Here is a 15,815-nt window from a genome sequence, read left to right as displayed (position 1 = left end):
GTGCTGACAGGATGGTATCTTTTTTTCAGGATGTTTAAAGTTTGGAGGTAAGGAGGTCCTTTAGGCTGGTAATTTGTAGCATAGCTTATTAGTTATATTTTAATATTGACTTCAGCAGATCCGGTGGGTTGAAATTTCCAGTGCCCCTTGAGGTCAGACCTAATTGACCTCATCCAGTCATAGTTCTTTCCCACATGGTCTTTGGGATGGTGGTTTTCCTAAGAAAGTTACTTTTCTTTATTCTTATTCTTTTTCTCTTAGCGTTCATCTTTCTTTAGTTCTACTCAAATGCTAAACTTCTGCTGGTTAAACTTTCACAATTCAACCACAGGTTGCAATAGGCTCTTGCAAATCTCTCCCAAAATCTAGAACATACAATGATATGTCCTTGGCATATCTAATAGGTATATGTTATGGTCTCCTCTTTCAAGGAGGCAACCTGTGTGTAAGACAGATCATACAGTCACTCCTCAAGTGTTTCTTGTTCTCAGTGGAAGAGGAGAATCTTCCTGCTCCCATGGCAGCAGCAAACTTGGAGTCTCCAAATGACCTTCTAAAACTTTTTCTGTTCACATTCAAATTCCTTGGAATTAGGTCTGATATAAGATTTTATTCTTGGCCTTCTGTTTCTACCAGAACTCTCATAGGTAGTGCTCAGCTTATAAATGGTCTTTAGACTAGACTTCTCTCTTTACTTAAACAATCAAATAAATATAAGGTAATTCAAACTGATTGTGTTAAGTGAGCTTATGTGTGGTACACTGTTTTCAAATCTTTCCATCTATTAAGAAAAAATTGAAACCTATTGTCCAGAGACCAGAGCTTTCACCTGCAGCTAGAAGCAAGGAATGCCCAAGTCTGCCATCTTTAGTGTACTCATGTATGATTCGATTCAAAGGAGTTTTATGCACTATTACTTGAATCATTCATTATCATGAAATTATGAAAAGAATACTATGCAGGAAATTATATCTTTGAAAAAATGGCAATCTCTTTGTTTGTATTGCATTCAATAGATAAAGATTTCATCCACTTTTATAGGACTCTTGCTCAAAGACCAAATTGGTCAAGGCTAAAATCCCACAATCTAACTTCAGCTTTAAAATATGGGGTTTTTACTGTACACAAAGCATTTCTGTGTTGTGAATGTAGAGACAGGTGCTTAAAGAGGTGAAATGGTTTGCTTATGTCCTTACATTTGGGTTGAGCAAGGACTAGGCCCTTGAGTCTATAAGCTCTGAGCTGCCTACACATTAGGAGCAGTTGGCCTTGCTCTTGCACTGCAGTATCACTAGCTCACCTCCCTACTACTCTGCCTAGAACTACTGCCAGTCTTCCTGGGTAATGCCATCTTTGGCAAGATTTGTGCTTTATTTTTTGGTTTTCTTCATCTCTTTGCCTGGCATATTTTTCTTAGTGTCCTTGTGCTCTGGGAGGAAATAAAGCTACATTTTCAACTTAGTAAACATCTTTTTTAAATTTTATTTTAGGAATATGTTGGAATATACATGCAAGGCCTTCCAAAGTCTCCTGAAGCCAATCAGCCATGTAGAGTGTACCCAATAGACAATGATGGAGTTAAGTGGTTCACCCTAAAAGATTGTGCTGAATCGTTTGATGTCAACGTGACATAAGCTAAAGTTATCTGAATGGAGGGAAGCTCAACTGAGAAAATACCTCCATTAGATCTGGCTAAAAGGCATATTCATAACTAGTGATTAATGGGGGATGGCCCAGATTACTGTGGTTGTGCCTGCCCCTAGAATGGTGGTCCTGAGTCCTCTAAGAACACAGGCAGAGCATGGAAAGGAAGCCAGTAGGCAGCACCCTTTTGTGGCCCTAACTAGGATAAATACTGAGTATAATGCTCTACCAAGGTCATGAACTGAGCTCCGGGTTTCTGAGCCACCAAATATACCATTTCTCTGCTTTCTAAAGGAGACCCATCTGTACATTTGAGGCCAGATAATGACCAGTTCTTTTGGAGTAAGGAAGTCAAAGGAAAAAAATACACTGAGGATGGAATACATATTATTGTCTTGGTTGAAGTTAATTACCATTGCTTTGATTAATCACCATGACCAAAGCAACTTGTGGAGGGAAGGGTATATTTGCCTTATGCTTCCCAATCACTCTTTGGAAGGAAGCCGGGATAGGAACTCAAACAGGGCAGGAATCTGGAGACTGAAACTGGTGAAGAGACCATGAAAGAGTGCCTCTTAGTGACTTATACATGTTGGCTTGCCAGCTTGCTTTCTTATAGACTGCAGGACCACCAGCCCAGGTATGGAACCACCCACAATGAGCTGTGCCCTCCCCCATCAATCACTAATCAAGAAAATGCCTTATAGGCCTTTCTGTAGCCCAGTATCATTACAGCATTTTTCTTAGCTGAAGTTCCTTCCTCGCCAGTGACTCTGACTTGCGTCAAATTAACATAATATTAGCCAGCACAGTTATAAAAAGAAATACGGTTTTCTACCATTGTCTCTGTCTAACTGAAAACTGAAAGACTTTGGAAGCAGGGAAAAAAAAATTACAAGATATCTTCAGTGGTCTTGAAAGGAGAATAGGACACTAAAGTGACCAACATGCAGGCCTGAGAGCCTGAGACCAATATAAAGATTGAGAAAAACACCTCTTGCCTCCACATGCACATGTACACAGGCCACAAGCACACAGATGCATAAAGAGTCACACAAACGCATGCACGCCTACACTGATCTCCAACTGGGTATCAATTACCTCTGATACAGGGGAGAAGTTTAAGAGTTCTTGAGATCAGTGGCATTGCATAGCTATAGGTTTACAGACAGATGGTTCTATATAAAACCATAACCTATGGAATGAAATAGAAGCAGCACACACAGATATAAGCCTAAGCCTTCTCAGGGACTATTTAAGGGATGTTTCTTTCTCTGGGAATATCCAAATACTAAATACTTCATTGTTCTTATAGGACCTAGATTCAAATGAAAAAAAAAGTAACAGTAATTCCAACATTTTGTAAATTGTTATGCTTACCTCTTGTAGTTTCTAATTACAGAAAATAAATCAAAAATCAAAGCACTCTGATTGTGAGTGCTTAGATCAAAAGCTAATGTTCTCTTTAAACACAATAACAATTGTGGTTTCCTTGAGCTGAGACAGGCCAGTCTGCAGTCTCACTGACTTAGAGAAACGTTTACCCTTGTAGGATAAGCTATGCCCTCTCTGGACTGAAATGTTGGTGAGTAGAACTCAGATTGGATTTCAGCTTCTTATAGACCCTTACCTTGCTAGCTTCAATGCATTCCCTACCCAACTGCCTAAGGAGCACAGAGCATAAAGAGCCCATCCTTTCAGCTTCTTCTATCTCCATGGAATATGATTCTTTTGGTTAGAGAACACAATGCTGTTAGGAGAATTAGCACTTAATACATTGTCATGGAGAAGGCGCGCTTCTTGTACCCTCTTCCTTCAGTTCACACATGCAAATATAAATCCCTCTAATAAACTTCAATTCCTTTGTTATAAAGCTCTATCCCCTGTCCATTCCATCAATCCCATTAGTTTATTCTCTAGAACTCTGTTCTTCATTAGTTGTGCTTCTGTCTATCCTTCTGCTCTTAACAACATATGCATGCTGACCCTCATAACCCTATGTACATGAAGGTTCAAAGAGATCCCAAGTCATCACTAACGGTAACTAAATCCCCCAGGAAGCATGGAGTTATGGCAGTTTTATTTCCAACATCATTCTCTGCTTTTAGCATCCCATTTGGAGCAAAAAGAGTCCTGTTAAATTTTGGGAAGCTAGACAAGTGGGTTCAGGTAGCAAAGAGAGAATTTTTGTGCTCTTTGGGGAATCTGAGGGCTTAAGCAAAATGTACAGTCTACTGTCTTCTAAGTCGGGGAAGGGTACACCCAGCACTTATTTTAAAGGCTATTGTTGAGAATTGGACAAAATGAAACACAGATTTTCTTTCTCTTGTGGAAAGACTTGAGTTTAAAGTTAAGCAGATCTGAGACTATATATTTGCTTGGCTACATAAGACCCCAGTGAACCTCAGGAATAGGCTACACAGAGAGCTCGGCTGTCTTCCCTGCAAAATGCACAATGGACCTGCCCTCCTCCTCGCCCTGCTGAGAGAGGAAAGCAGTGTGGGTAGAGGGTCTCCTCTGGGCACATAGGCCCCTTCTCTGCTCTGCTCGCCTTCTCTGGCTTTCTCTTTTATTTTTCTTCTCTTTGCTGCCCCCTCCTTCGCGAAGGCCCCTTCTTCTACTCTTTGCTTTTTCCTTTTCTTCTCTTGCCGTCCCAAAAGAAAGCATTATCTTTTTTTTCTTACCTTTACCTTTATCACCTCATTCTTTAGAAGATTTTCTTTTGCAGGATGATGTCACAGCCCTTCCCCTCCTGTGAATAGAACCATTTTAATCAAGATAAAACCGCCAATGAGATCCCTGTAAAGGTCACACAGAGTCGCTATGTGTAGTACCAGTCCCACAAAAGAGCCCTTCCTTCTTGAACAAGTTTTGAAGTGGAAAGAATGTTTCTATTCATGACATCTTTCTAACTTAACAAGGTGGAGTTGAAAAGACTTGCTCCTGAACTCAAGGAACATCCAACTCTACATATTTTGCTTCAGTCTAACCCTTGAGAGTGAACCATCTCAACGGAAATGCTTTTATGGCTGTTTCAAGGCTGATAACCTACAACAGATCAAGGTCCATGAAACAGGGAAGCACCTTATTTAGGGGAGGTGTTCTCTGGAGGCCATCATTCCTGTGTCAGTAAGGAAGTCTCTTGTCTGATAGTTTTATGGTGATTAAAAGAATCTAAGCCCGTGTTCCTCTACCCCAGCCTTGAGTCCAATTTCTTTTGAAGCTAAGTCAAATATTAAACATGAACAAATTCTGAATTTTTAAAAACCCCAAAGCATCACCTTAAATACATATTTATATCCATACATATAGCATGTGCATATGTATATATGTATACACATAAACACACACTTCAATTATGTCTAAACATATTGTTTCACAAAATTATATCGAGTCCATCTGAATATGGAGATATATCTTATTGCTTTCCTTTCTACATCATTCCTGGATTCTCTTTTCATTCTACTTTCCCCAAAGCACCTATCCCTGACACTACACTGTGGTGTGCCCACGTGTGTGAACACCCAAAAAAAAACCACCAAAGCACAGTTGCATGTCTAAGAACCACTCCGTTCTGCAAATGTCTGTGTCAGTCCAGTTAATTTTAAATTGTTGCATTATAACCACTTTATTCTAGAGCCATTTATCCAACTGTACTTGTAAAACAAAACCAAATATATTTGCTTAGCAAAAATTTTGCAAAGGAATTGAAGTTTTTCAGAGGGATTTCTTGTTCCATGTCATGCACCAAAGGGAGAAATTGGTACAAGAACACTCCTTCTCCATGACAATGCATTAGGTGCTAATGCTCCCAACAGCACTGTGGACCCTGACCAAAAGAATCATAGTCCATGGAGGCAGAAGAAGCTGAATGGATGGGCTCTTTATGCCTTATGATCTCTCAGCAGTTATACAGGAAACACGTGGAAGCTAGGTAAGGGTCTAGAAGAAGCTGAATGGATGGGCTCTTTATGCCTTATGATCTCTCAGCAGTTGTACAGGAAACACGTGGAAGCTAGGTAAGGGTCTAGAAGAAGCTGAAATGCAACCTGAGCTCTACTCACCAAAATTTCAGTCCAGAAAGGGGATAGCTTATGCCACTGAGGTGCACTTTTCACCAGTTCACTTAGACCACAGACTGCCCTCTCCCAGCCCAACAAAGATTCAGTCCATTCCTGTGGATCCGTGTGTCAACCCAGTTCATTCTAATTGTTAAGTTACAACCATGTTACTCAAGTCCTTTATCCAATTGTATTTGTAAAGCAAACACCCACACCATCCGCAGTCAGGTTCTCACACATATCTCACACATATGCATGTTTAGATACCACAGCAGCCTGGCTGACCTGAAGGTAACACATTGATTACTTTATGTTATTTGAAAAGAATGGGAGTGCCTGTTTCCGGGGAAGGGGGAGGCATCGCTACCCTGGAGCAAATCCCGGAATCACATTTGTCTAATTTTTCAAGACACAGTGCTGAAAGGAAGATGGCTACTTGCCATTCGCAAGGTAGGTGGTATAGGCATCCCCACTGCAGCCATGGGTGGTGTGGTGCTAATGAATGGCTTACCTCCTCAAGAAGCAGAGTCTATCTTAGAATTTCTGGAAGTGGATGAGCTAGAAGGGACTTCTTGGTTATATTTATCCACTCCCCACTACTTGAGGGTTGCATCCCTTTTCCTAGTTTAATTTATTTTTTTGTTTGTTTGTTTGTTTGGTTGGTTGGTTGGTTGGTTGGTTTGGTTTTGTAGGTGGCAACTCAAAATACACACTGATTGTTCAACAACAGGCCTATTTGTTAACACACACTGTCTAAATGTTCATTCCACTCTAATCTCTTTGCTCCAAAACTTTTCTTCTTCTTTCACAGTAAATTATGACCTTGGTATCAGTCTCTCTCTCTCTCTCTCTCTCTCTCTCTCTCTCTCTCTCTCTCTCTCTCTCTCTCTCTCTCTCTCTCAATATATATATATATGAAATATATGTATGTATGAAGCAACAGCATTCAGGGTGGGAGAAATTTCCATAGGCAGTAAACTGGATGAACAGAGTGTTGAGGCTTTGCTCAATACCTACTCCATTTCTGCCTTTGACCTCACAGTATGGATTTTAGGGAAAAAAATACAAATGAATTAAAATAAAGTACTCTTGGCACATAGTGAACTGAATTTATTTAAACTGACAGCTATGGGAATTCTTTATACATAGGAGTCAATTAAAATTATAAAAGAGGCCTGAGGTGGGTTTTGGAGCACTAGCATTTGGGGACACCTTTAGATGTGCAATAGAAATGGGCCAGGTGTCCCTGAGGACATCTCAGAGTTCATTGCTTAGGCTTAGCCCTCTACTCATAGTTGTGAAACAAGGAGCTTGTGCCTCCAGTTCATCTTGCAGGACTGATTAGCAGGCTAATGGACCATTCCGTTCTTTCACTTCTCTCATGTTTCAGACAACATGTAAGAGTTGGACTGCCAGTTGTTCTCCAGATGTCAGCATTTTCTTTTTCTTAAAAATATAGTTTCTCTGAATTGTCTGCTCTATGGAACTTAGATTCCTGTTTTTCCACACTGGCTACTCAAAACCAGAGAGCTTTATCCTTTGCCTCAAGTCCCCTCATTTCCCCAGCCCAAGCAGAGTGCTGTGAGGGGAACCAGTAAGATACTCTCTCTTCAAAGCCACGAGTCTCTCTGATCTTTGATACCTGTTTCTAGTAACTTTGGCTTTTCGTAGGAAAGGGCATCTTTATACTTCTTCACATACAATGGATACCCACATGGTCTAATCTCATGCTTTCTTTAGGGCTTCATGCTCTGGACTATATGGCTCTCCATGTTATCAAGAGTATTCCTTTGAAACAAAGGGTAGAGGCAGAAATAATGGGATTCTTCCTTTTTGTATTCCTGGAAAATAATTGAATTCACTACAATCATGTTACACACGGAGAACTGAAACATTATGAGATATTTGTGCAAGAGAATGTTAAGCAAAAATATAAAGAATGACAGAAAGCCGGTATGCTGCTACTCAGGGCACAGCTACTGAGGTGATTTGACATTGGCACCTAGTCTTGTAGTGTGATGATATGGTCAGTCATGGTAGTAAGCATTCCTTGGAACTGGAATTAACAGCAAGACACAGAAGTGGGTGCTGGAGTCAGACCCAGGCCCTCTGCAAGAGCAGAAAGTACCCTTTATCTCTTACTGACTGAGCCATCTCTCTAGTCCCCCAGCCCCACCTCTGAAAAAATCATGACAGTTTCTTTCAAAAACAGTTCACTGCTTTCTCAAGACAAATAGTAGTAAGGCCCAAATTAGAGATCAGAAGACATGTCTGTAATTTCTGTCCTCTTAAACCAATTGAATTAGAGGCAAACTCATTGAATGAGGGGTTCTGTCTGCTCCTTTCCTAAATATATACATACACCATGAGTAGTAATGGAAAGGATGTTCTTTCTGTCTCTCTCTGTGTGTATCTCTTTCTGTCTCTCTCTGTCTCTGTCTCTGTCTCTGTCTTTCTCTGTATCTTATATCTCCAATATGTATATACATATGTATACATCAAACTACAAAATATAGATGCAGACTTATAATTATAAATAATTAGTCAAATTATAAAAATAATTTTTCTGATACTATAAATTTTGAAAGCTTAAAAAAATGAAGAAAACCAACCAAATGATCAGATATTTTCACCACATACTGACAAACAAATTAAGGGGCCCTGTCCCTGACAGCTAACAACTAAGCCATGATGTGCCCTACTGAACATAAATATTTCCATAGATATCAACAATAATTAGACAAGATCATTTTGTGGGTGTAGTTACAAATGATAAAAAAAAATCACAGATCACAGTATGTTTTCATGACTTGATAGAAAGCAACGTTGAAGATGATACACAGATTAAAAAATTTACCGAAAATGTTCCTCTTTTTGTGAAAATCAATAACTGTTTAGTCGACAGCAGGTCTTGTTTTCAATCCTTCACTTTTAGACTCCTAGATAAGGACAACATTAACATTCATGATGAATCACTGATTTTCTCAATTCCTATCCATAAAACACCCAGTAAAAGACCACTTCTTCCATCTGTCCCTTCCACTATTGGGTGACTTACATATATAGCCTGCTCTTTTTGCTTTTGTTGTGAAAAATTGATAAAATTGCCTTTAATTTCCACAATATTCCCAATTGTCATTGAATATAATATTAAAAAGTTCAAATAACTAACTTTGTTTCATTAAATGATACTTTAGTAATTTGAGAATTTCATACAATGTATTTTTATCATAGTCATTCTAATTCTTCCCATATACCAATGCTCCTCACTCTCCTCTCTGCCCAACCAACTTTTCTTTCTTTCTTTTTTAACCCATTGAGTCCAGTTTGTTTTGTGTATCTACACTTAGGTGTATGTGGCGGTGGCAGTGATGGGTCTTCTCTACAATGTGATCAACTATCAGAGATTGCATCATTAGAACAAAAATCGACTCTTCTGCTCCCAGAGGTTATCAAATGCAGACAGATCAGTGGTTCTCAATGTTCCCAATACTGTGACCCTTTAACACATTTTCTCATGTTGTAGTGACCCCCAACCAAAACACATTTTTCATTGCTACTTCATAACTGTAATTTTGCTATTGTTATACATTGTAATGCAAATATCTGTGTGTCCCAGTGTTCTTAGGGTTGTGATCCATAGGTTGAGAAATGCTGCAGTCGGTGATCAGCTAGTGCTAGGATTTCGGACTACTTTCCAACTTCCATGCTTGGTTTTTATTTGGTTTGAATGCGCATAGATTTTGTCAATTGATTCAAAGAAACTGTGAATTTATATGGGCATTTGATCCAAGAAGCTCATTCCTTGAATCCTATCTAATACCACTAGTTCTAATGAACTTTACATCCCCTCTCAACTAAGCTAATATCTCTGAGTTTGGGTGGTAGGGACAAGCCATTCCACACTCTTATCTTTTATGCACATTGACAAGTTGAAGGTCTCTATGTTAGCTCCCATCTACTACAAAGAGAATCTTCAGGGACAAAGTTTGAGGGATCCTATGAGTATAGCAAACTGTCAGTAGAGGACATTATAATACTACTAATCATACCATAGTATTAGTTTTATACTTTACCCTATGAACTATGAACCATCTAGCCACTTGGTTCCAATAACAGTGCGATTTATGAGTTTCATCACATGAAATGTGCCTTAGAGCCAAACAAAAGGAGACTGGTTATTCCAAAATAATTTATGTCACTATTACATGGGCAAATCTTATCAGGTCAGTCATTAATGCTGCCTGCAGGGTTCATAGATGGATTTGAATGAGTATGTTTCTAAATAAAATTTAAGATTTTTTTCAATTTCTATGAAGACATGAATTGGAATTTTAGTGTAAATGGTATTAAATCTGTGTGTAGCTTTTGTAGACTGGCTATTTGATAATATTTTTTTCCACTAGTCCATGAGTAGAGTAGGTTCTTCTATCTTTTTGTGTATCTTCAATTACTTTTTTCATTTCAAGTTTTTATTATACAAGTGTTCCATTTCATCTGTTTGATCCATTTCAAGATTATTTTAATGCTGTTTTAAATGGTATTGTTTTTCCTGCTCTTTTTCCTTTATATGGTTGTTGTTGGTATAGAAGAAGGCTTGAATTTTGTGATAACTTAGTATCTGGCTACTTTGATAAATGTATTTTCTAACTGTAGATTTCTGAAGTTTTTAAGACTCTTTTGGCCACAGAAGCATATTTTTTTTGTTTTTGTTTTTTTGTTTTGTTGTTGTTGTTGTTGTTGTTGTTTTGGTTTGGTTTTTTTTATTGCGAATTAAATATAAGAAGTTGAAGTTACAAACAGAAAGCGTCACCTGATTTATGAGGAACCACAAGGAATTAAACAAGGCAGATCACTTTGACTATAGTTATTTGTCGAATTGAAACCATATTCTTTTTTTTTTCATTTTTTTTATTATTATTATTTTCTTTATTTACATTTCAAGTGCTATCCTGAAAGTTCCCTATACCCCACCCCCACACCTGCTCCCCTACCCACCCTCTCCCACTACTTGGCCCAGGCCTTCCCTTGTGCTGGGTCATACAAAGTTTGCAAGACCAAGGTTCCTCTCTTCCCAGTGATGGCCGATTAGGCCATCTTCTGCTACATATGCAGCTAGAGACACAAGCTCAGGGGGTACTGGTTAGTTCACATTGTTGTTCCACCTACAGGGTAGCAGCCCCCTTCAGCTCCTTGGGTACTTTCTCTAGCTCCTCCATTGGGGACCCACAGAAGCATATTAAATATCATCCTAAGTTAGGTAACTCAGACTCAAAAGGACATACATGGTATGTACTCACTAATAAGTGGATATTAGCCAGAAAATAAGTACAGAACACCCAAGATACAGTCCCCTGAACTCAAAAAGGTCAACAAGCTGAAGGGCCCAAGTAAGGATACCTCAGTCACAACTCGGAAGGAGAAGAAAGCAATCACAGGTGGGGAGGGAGAGAGCTGGGTGGGAAAAGGGAGTGGTGGGGGCGGAACATCATCTGGTATTGGGTGGGGGGGAAGGACTGAAGCCTAGAGGGGCAGCAGAAAGCATGGAAAAGGGCAACCTCAGAGGTAAGAGGTTGGGAGGACCCTCCAGAACGCACCAAAGACCTGGAACGTGAGAAAATCTCAGTACCCAAAGGGACCTTAGATGAAATGCCTGACAATAGGGAGAGGGGATGTATAGATCCCACCTCCAGCAGGAAAACAGGGAATCAAGTGATGGATGGGTTTGCCATCCCACAGTCAAAACTCTGACCCATAATTGTTCCTGTCTGAAAGAACTGCTGGGCTGGAAATCTAGAAAAGCCTGAGGAGAAGAAGGTCTAGCAACAGGCCCAAAGTGGGATCCAGCTCACAGGGAGGTCCCAAGGCCTGACACTATTCCTAAGGCTATGGAGGGCTCACAAAAAAGAATCTATCATGACTGCCTCCTGAAAGACCCAACAAGCAGCTGAAAGTGTCAGATGCAGATATTTGCACCCAACCAATGGACAGAAGCTGCTGAACCCTGTGGTTGAATTAAGGAAAAGGTAGAAGAATCTGAGGAGGAGGGTGACCCTGGAGGAGGAATTGCAGTCTCAATTAACCTGGACCCCCGAGATCTCTCAGACACTGGACCACCAACCAAGCAGCATACACCAGCTTATTTGAGGCCCCCAATACATATATATCAGAGGACTACTGGGTTTGGGTTCAGTCAGAGAAGATGTATCTATCCCTAAAGAGACTGGAGGCCCCAGGGAATTTAGAGGTCTGGTTGGGTGGAGGTTGAGCTTGGGGATATCCTCATGGAGACAGGAGGTATGGAGAAGGTATGGAATGTGGAAAAGTTGAAGGGTAGACGGGGGATGGGGGGAATAAAATCTGGAATGTAAAATAAACAAATAAGTAAATAAATATTTTTTTTTTTAAAAAAAGAATCAATGTGGGCCATATGTGGTTGTGTTTTTGCCCTTGAAATACAATACTCAGGCTAAACACTGCCTAAATCTTTATGTGACTTGAGTTTCATTGGCTTATTGATAATAAAATTCTTTTTGTTTTTTGAAAAAGAGAAAGAAAATGCATCCTGTGACTTTGACTTTGGTTTCTTTTTATGCAAATATCACTTATAAGTTTAGTCTTTCTAGAGTACTCCAGAGATCTTGGCTGTTTTATGCCCAAATTGTTTTAGATTTAATATTTTCTTGGAGGGAATTATCCATTTCTATTACTTTACTTCGAGACCTGATATTTTTTTTCTTCCACTTGGTCTCAAACATTGGTGATATTTGCTTCTGGGCTACTTGTCAACTCGTGCTTCTTAGTTTCCATTTTATATCTCTGTGCTTTTATACATTCAATTTTCATATCTTGAATTGTTTTCATTGTTTCATTAAATTCTTTGTTAATGTTTTCATGAGCTTCATTTGTGCCTTTGTTCATACCCTCTTTGAGTTTCTTGAATATTTATAAATCCTGGTTTGAAATTGGGCTCTGCATTAATTAAGTTGCTCTTCTCTTGGAGCATTATAATTAGAATTATGAAATCTTGGAGAAAACCTAATGAATTGGTTACCCAACCATTTGTGTTTGCAACTGTACCCAGGCTTCTCGAATAAGGTCATTGATAGTGTTTCTTGTAATTTGTCTCACCTTATTGTGTGCTATTGTAGATCCCTGTTTATTATTATTCCAATATACAAAGCTAATGAAATCCTAGATGAATTTCTATTATTGATATGAGCATGACCATCCCTCAGATCCATGGAAATAGCAAAACCTTCCCCTGGACAGAGTATGAATGTTTACATGTGGTTGACCCTTAGCTAAAAGCAGTGTATACAGGTGATGTTAATGGCAACTTCTTCCTGGACTGCAACCTGAGATAGCTCTCCTGCATAAACCTCCTACTATGACTAGCTAGCCAGCTTCCTCCTCTTTTGTGCTGTATATAGTAAATATGTTGAGTTTTCAAATAGGTTGATGTGTCTCCATTAGATCACATGACTCACAAGACCCAAGCTCTCCTATATGTGTGCTTGTTTCTTCACTGTCCTTAGCCCCAGTTAGGTCAATTATGTCAAGTGATGACTTAACAGGGGTCCCGAGTACAGGGAACTTGCACTGCATCAGAGTGGATGTGTCCATGAATAGCATACAAATAAAAGTAAGAGTGGGGAAATGTATATGTGTTGATTATAAACACATGTAGAGGTATTCAGATTAAATGTTTGACTTATCAAGTTGTGTACCAACTAAGTCTTGCTTGGTGTTTATTCTTGGGTCACTCTGTGTCAGCATGTAATTGGCATGTTTTGAGTAGTTTCAGCTCAGATGGAATTATGTGTAGCATATAAGCTTAAGACTAAGGCTACAGAATTAGGAGAGTCTTATTGCTAATCTTCGGCAGAGAGATTGGCTGCGAGTTCTGAAGATGGGCCTTGGTTAGGAAGGGCTGGGTTCACTGTGGATGTGGGCAGTACTCCATTGAGACAAGAATAATTCCACCCCACCTGTAAGTGAATGTTGGTAACATGACAGTCATTCTGGGAGTCCTCATCTGGAATCAAGAGCTCAAGATGCTATGTGGTCCAGGACATCTTGGTAGGTGGGTGGCAGACTATCTCTGGGTATTGTACCTGGAGTTCTGGGCCAGACTACAGAATTCCAGGTAGGCAATGGGTGGCTATCTGAACATGATCCAAGTAGAAGGTTGAGTGGGGGAAATTCTGAGTGCCTGTGAGAAAACTCCTAGGAAACTAGACAAGAGTGTTCGTGTAGGGAATCATGGAGTTGGCCTGACCTAGCTGCCTTGAGAGGCATATATCATGTTTTTCAAGTTAGAGAACATAGCTCCTGAAGCACAATGTGCCTTCTAGTTTAAGAGAACAACACACTCCCTCAGGCAGTTAAACACTTAGGTCACTTTGTGTTTTTCTGTATGTTCCCTCAGAAGTCAAGGAAGCATGGAAACTTGACAGGACAATTAGTCTTAGACATTAATCTTGTGTATCCTGAATAGCTTGCAAATGTCATTGTATCCTGGCAACTACAACAGTATTGATCCTGGAAATTGCCATTATATTCTGTTTCTTAAAAATAGGTATAAAAAGTTGAATTGCTCTTCGTAAAGTTGTCACAAACTCAGTCTTATGATGTATCCTCTAAGCTGAGCCATTTAACTTTTGTGGCCATATTAGGTGCTTTTGGTCCAGTAACTAAGCATGGGTGCTTACATCTTGTGTCCTCAGTTTCTTTAAAACACAGAGTGTTTCCTTGATAGTGCTTTCCTGCCTGTCCCAGGTGTAGCAGATAGGAAACTTTTCAGATTATTCATTACAATGGGTTATTGTTATTTGTTTATGTGCTTCCATGAAAAAAAATCACGGTTTTGCCATGTGCGGCTTGTCCTTATGATTATATACAGTGTGAATTTGTGAGAACTTTGCTCATGCCATTCTTCTTAACCTTCAGATTATAAAGTGTCAGATGCTCTGAGTGAAGTTGTCTATTGCAGGTGACTTTATTCAACTTCAGTTTTAGGCTCTATTCTCCAAGGTTCCATAATCTTATAGGTTTAAAGCAGTAAACAGGTGGGATAAATGATAGAAGGGTATGGGAATGGAGCTAAGAAAATGTACCTGAAGGTCTGGGTCAGACTTCAGCCACATGGTGCCAATGTTAGATGGGGTGGTGGATAGGGTGGCTTCAAATGAACCTTTTCAAAAATAAAATATGTCATACTTATGAAAAATTTAGATATAGTAATTGCTATTAATTCTTCTTTGAAAGGTATGCTTAAAGGTCTCTTTGGTATTCTCCTACTTAGTTATTATTTCCTATTAAAATATACAAAAGTAGAAATTTTTGTGCTTGACAAAATTTCCCATTGCAGTATTTGTCAAGGCAATGATTTTGTAAATTCAGTTACATTGCCTTTTCATTATTTTAAAAGCGATTTAAATGTCAAAGGAAAATAATAGCCAGCAGTTATTGACAGGACTAGAACTTCATTCCATATGACTTAGTACTTCGTTTGTGATGTGGTTGCAAATCCCCCTCTAACATTAGAATTCTTCAGCTTATCTGTATATAGAATACACACCTCAGTTTTTATATTATTAATTCAGTAATGAATAAAGCTATGCTTTATGAATCTTATATAATCTTCACAATTTCTTCAGAATGCCTCATGGCTTCAAGAATGGAGAGAAAATTTATCCCATTGTGTGAACAGTATACATTTTAAGGGAATTAAAAGACAGTATTGGTTAGAGTCTCACATCAAACATTGAATTGGGTACGCCAATGTAGACTTAATAGATTTATTTGTGCCTCAGTCTCTCATTTATAGAAACCAGGGCGAAATCTTTTACAAGATTGTTGCTATGATAACTGCAGGAATGTATGTAAAGTGCTACAAATGGCAGCATATGTTCAGTGATGAATTTGCCAACAGCTGCTTTTATCCCTTTCCCTATTTAAAGAAAGTATCCAGAATTTGTGTTTCTTTTGGCACTTAATAATGCATGAAATCAACAAATTTATCAAAAAAGTCACAATTCATGGGTTGTACTAAGCAGTTTGTCCTAGGGTAGGGAGGCACAGGGATTCCTTGGGAGACTGTAGGAA

This window comes from Mus pahari, chromosome 1 (assembly GCF_900095145.1).
Source record: "Mus pahari chromosome 1, PAHARI_EIJ_v1.1, whole genome shotgun sequence".
In the NCBI taxonomy this organism is placed as follows: Eukaryota; Metazoa; Chordata; class Mammalia; order Rodentia; family Muridae; genus Mus; species Mus pahari.
The sequence above is the reverse complement of the archived record's forward strand: the minus strand, read 5'-3'. Positions refer to the sequence as shown.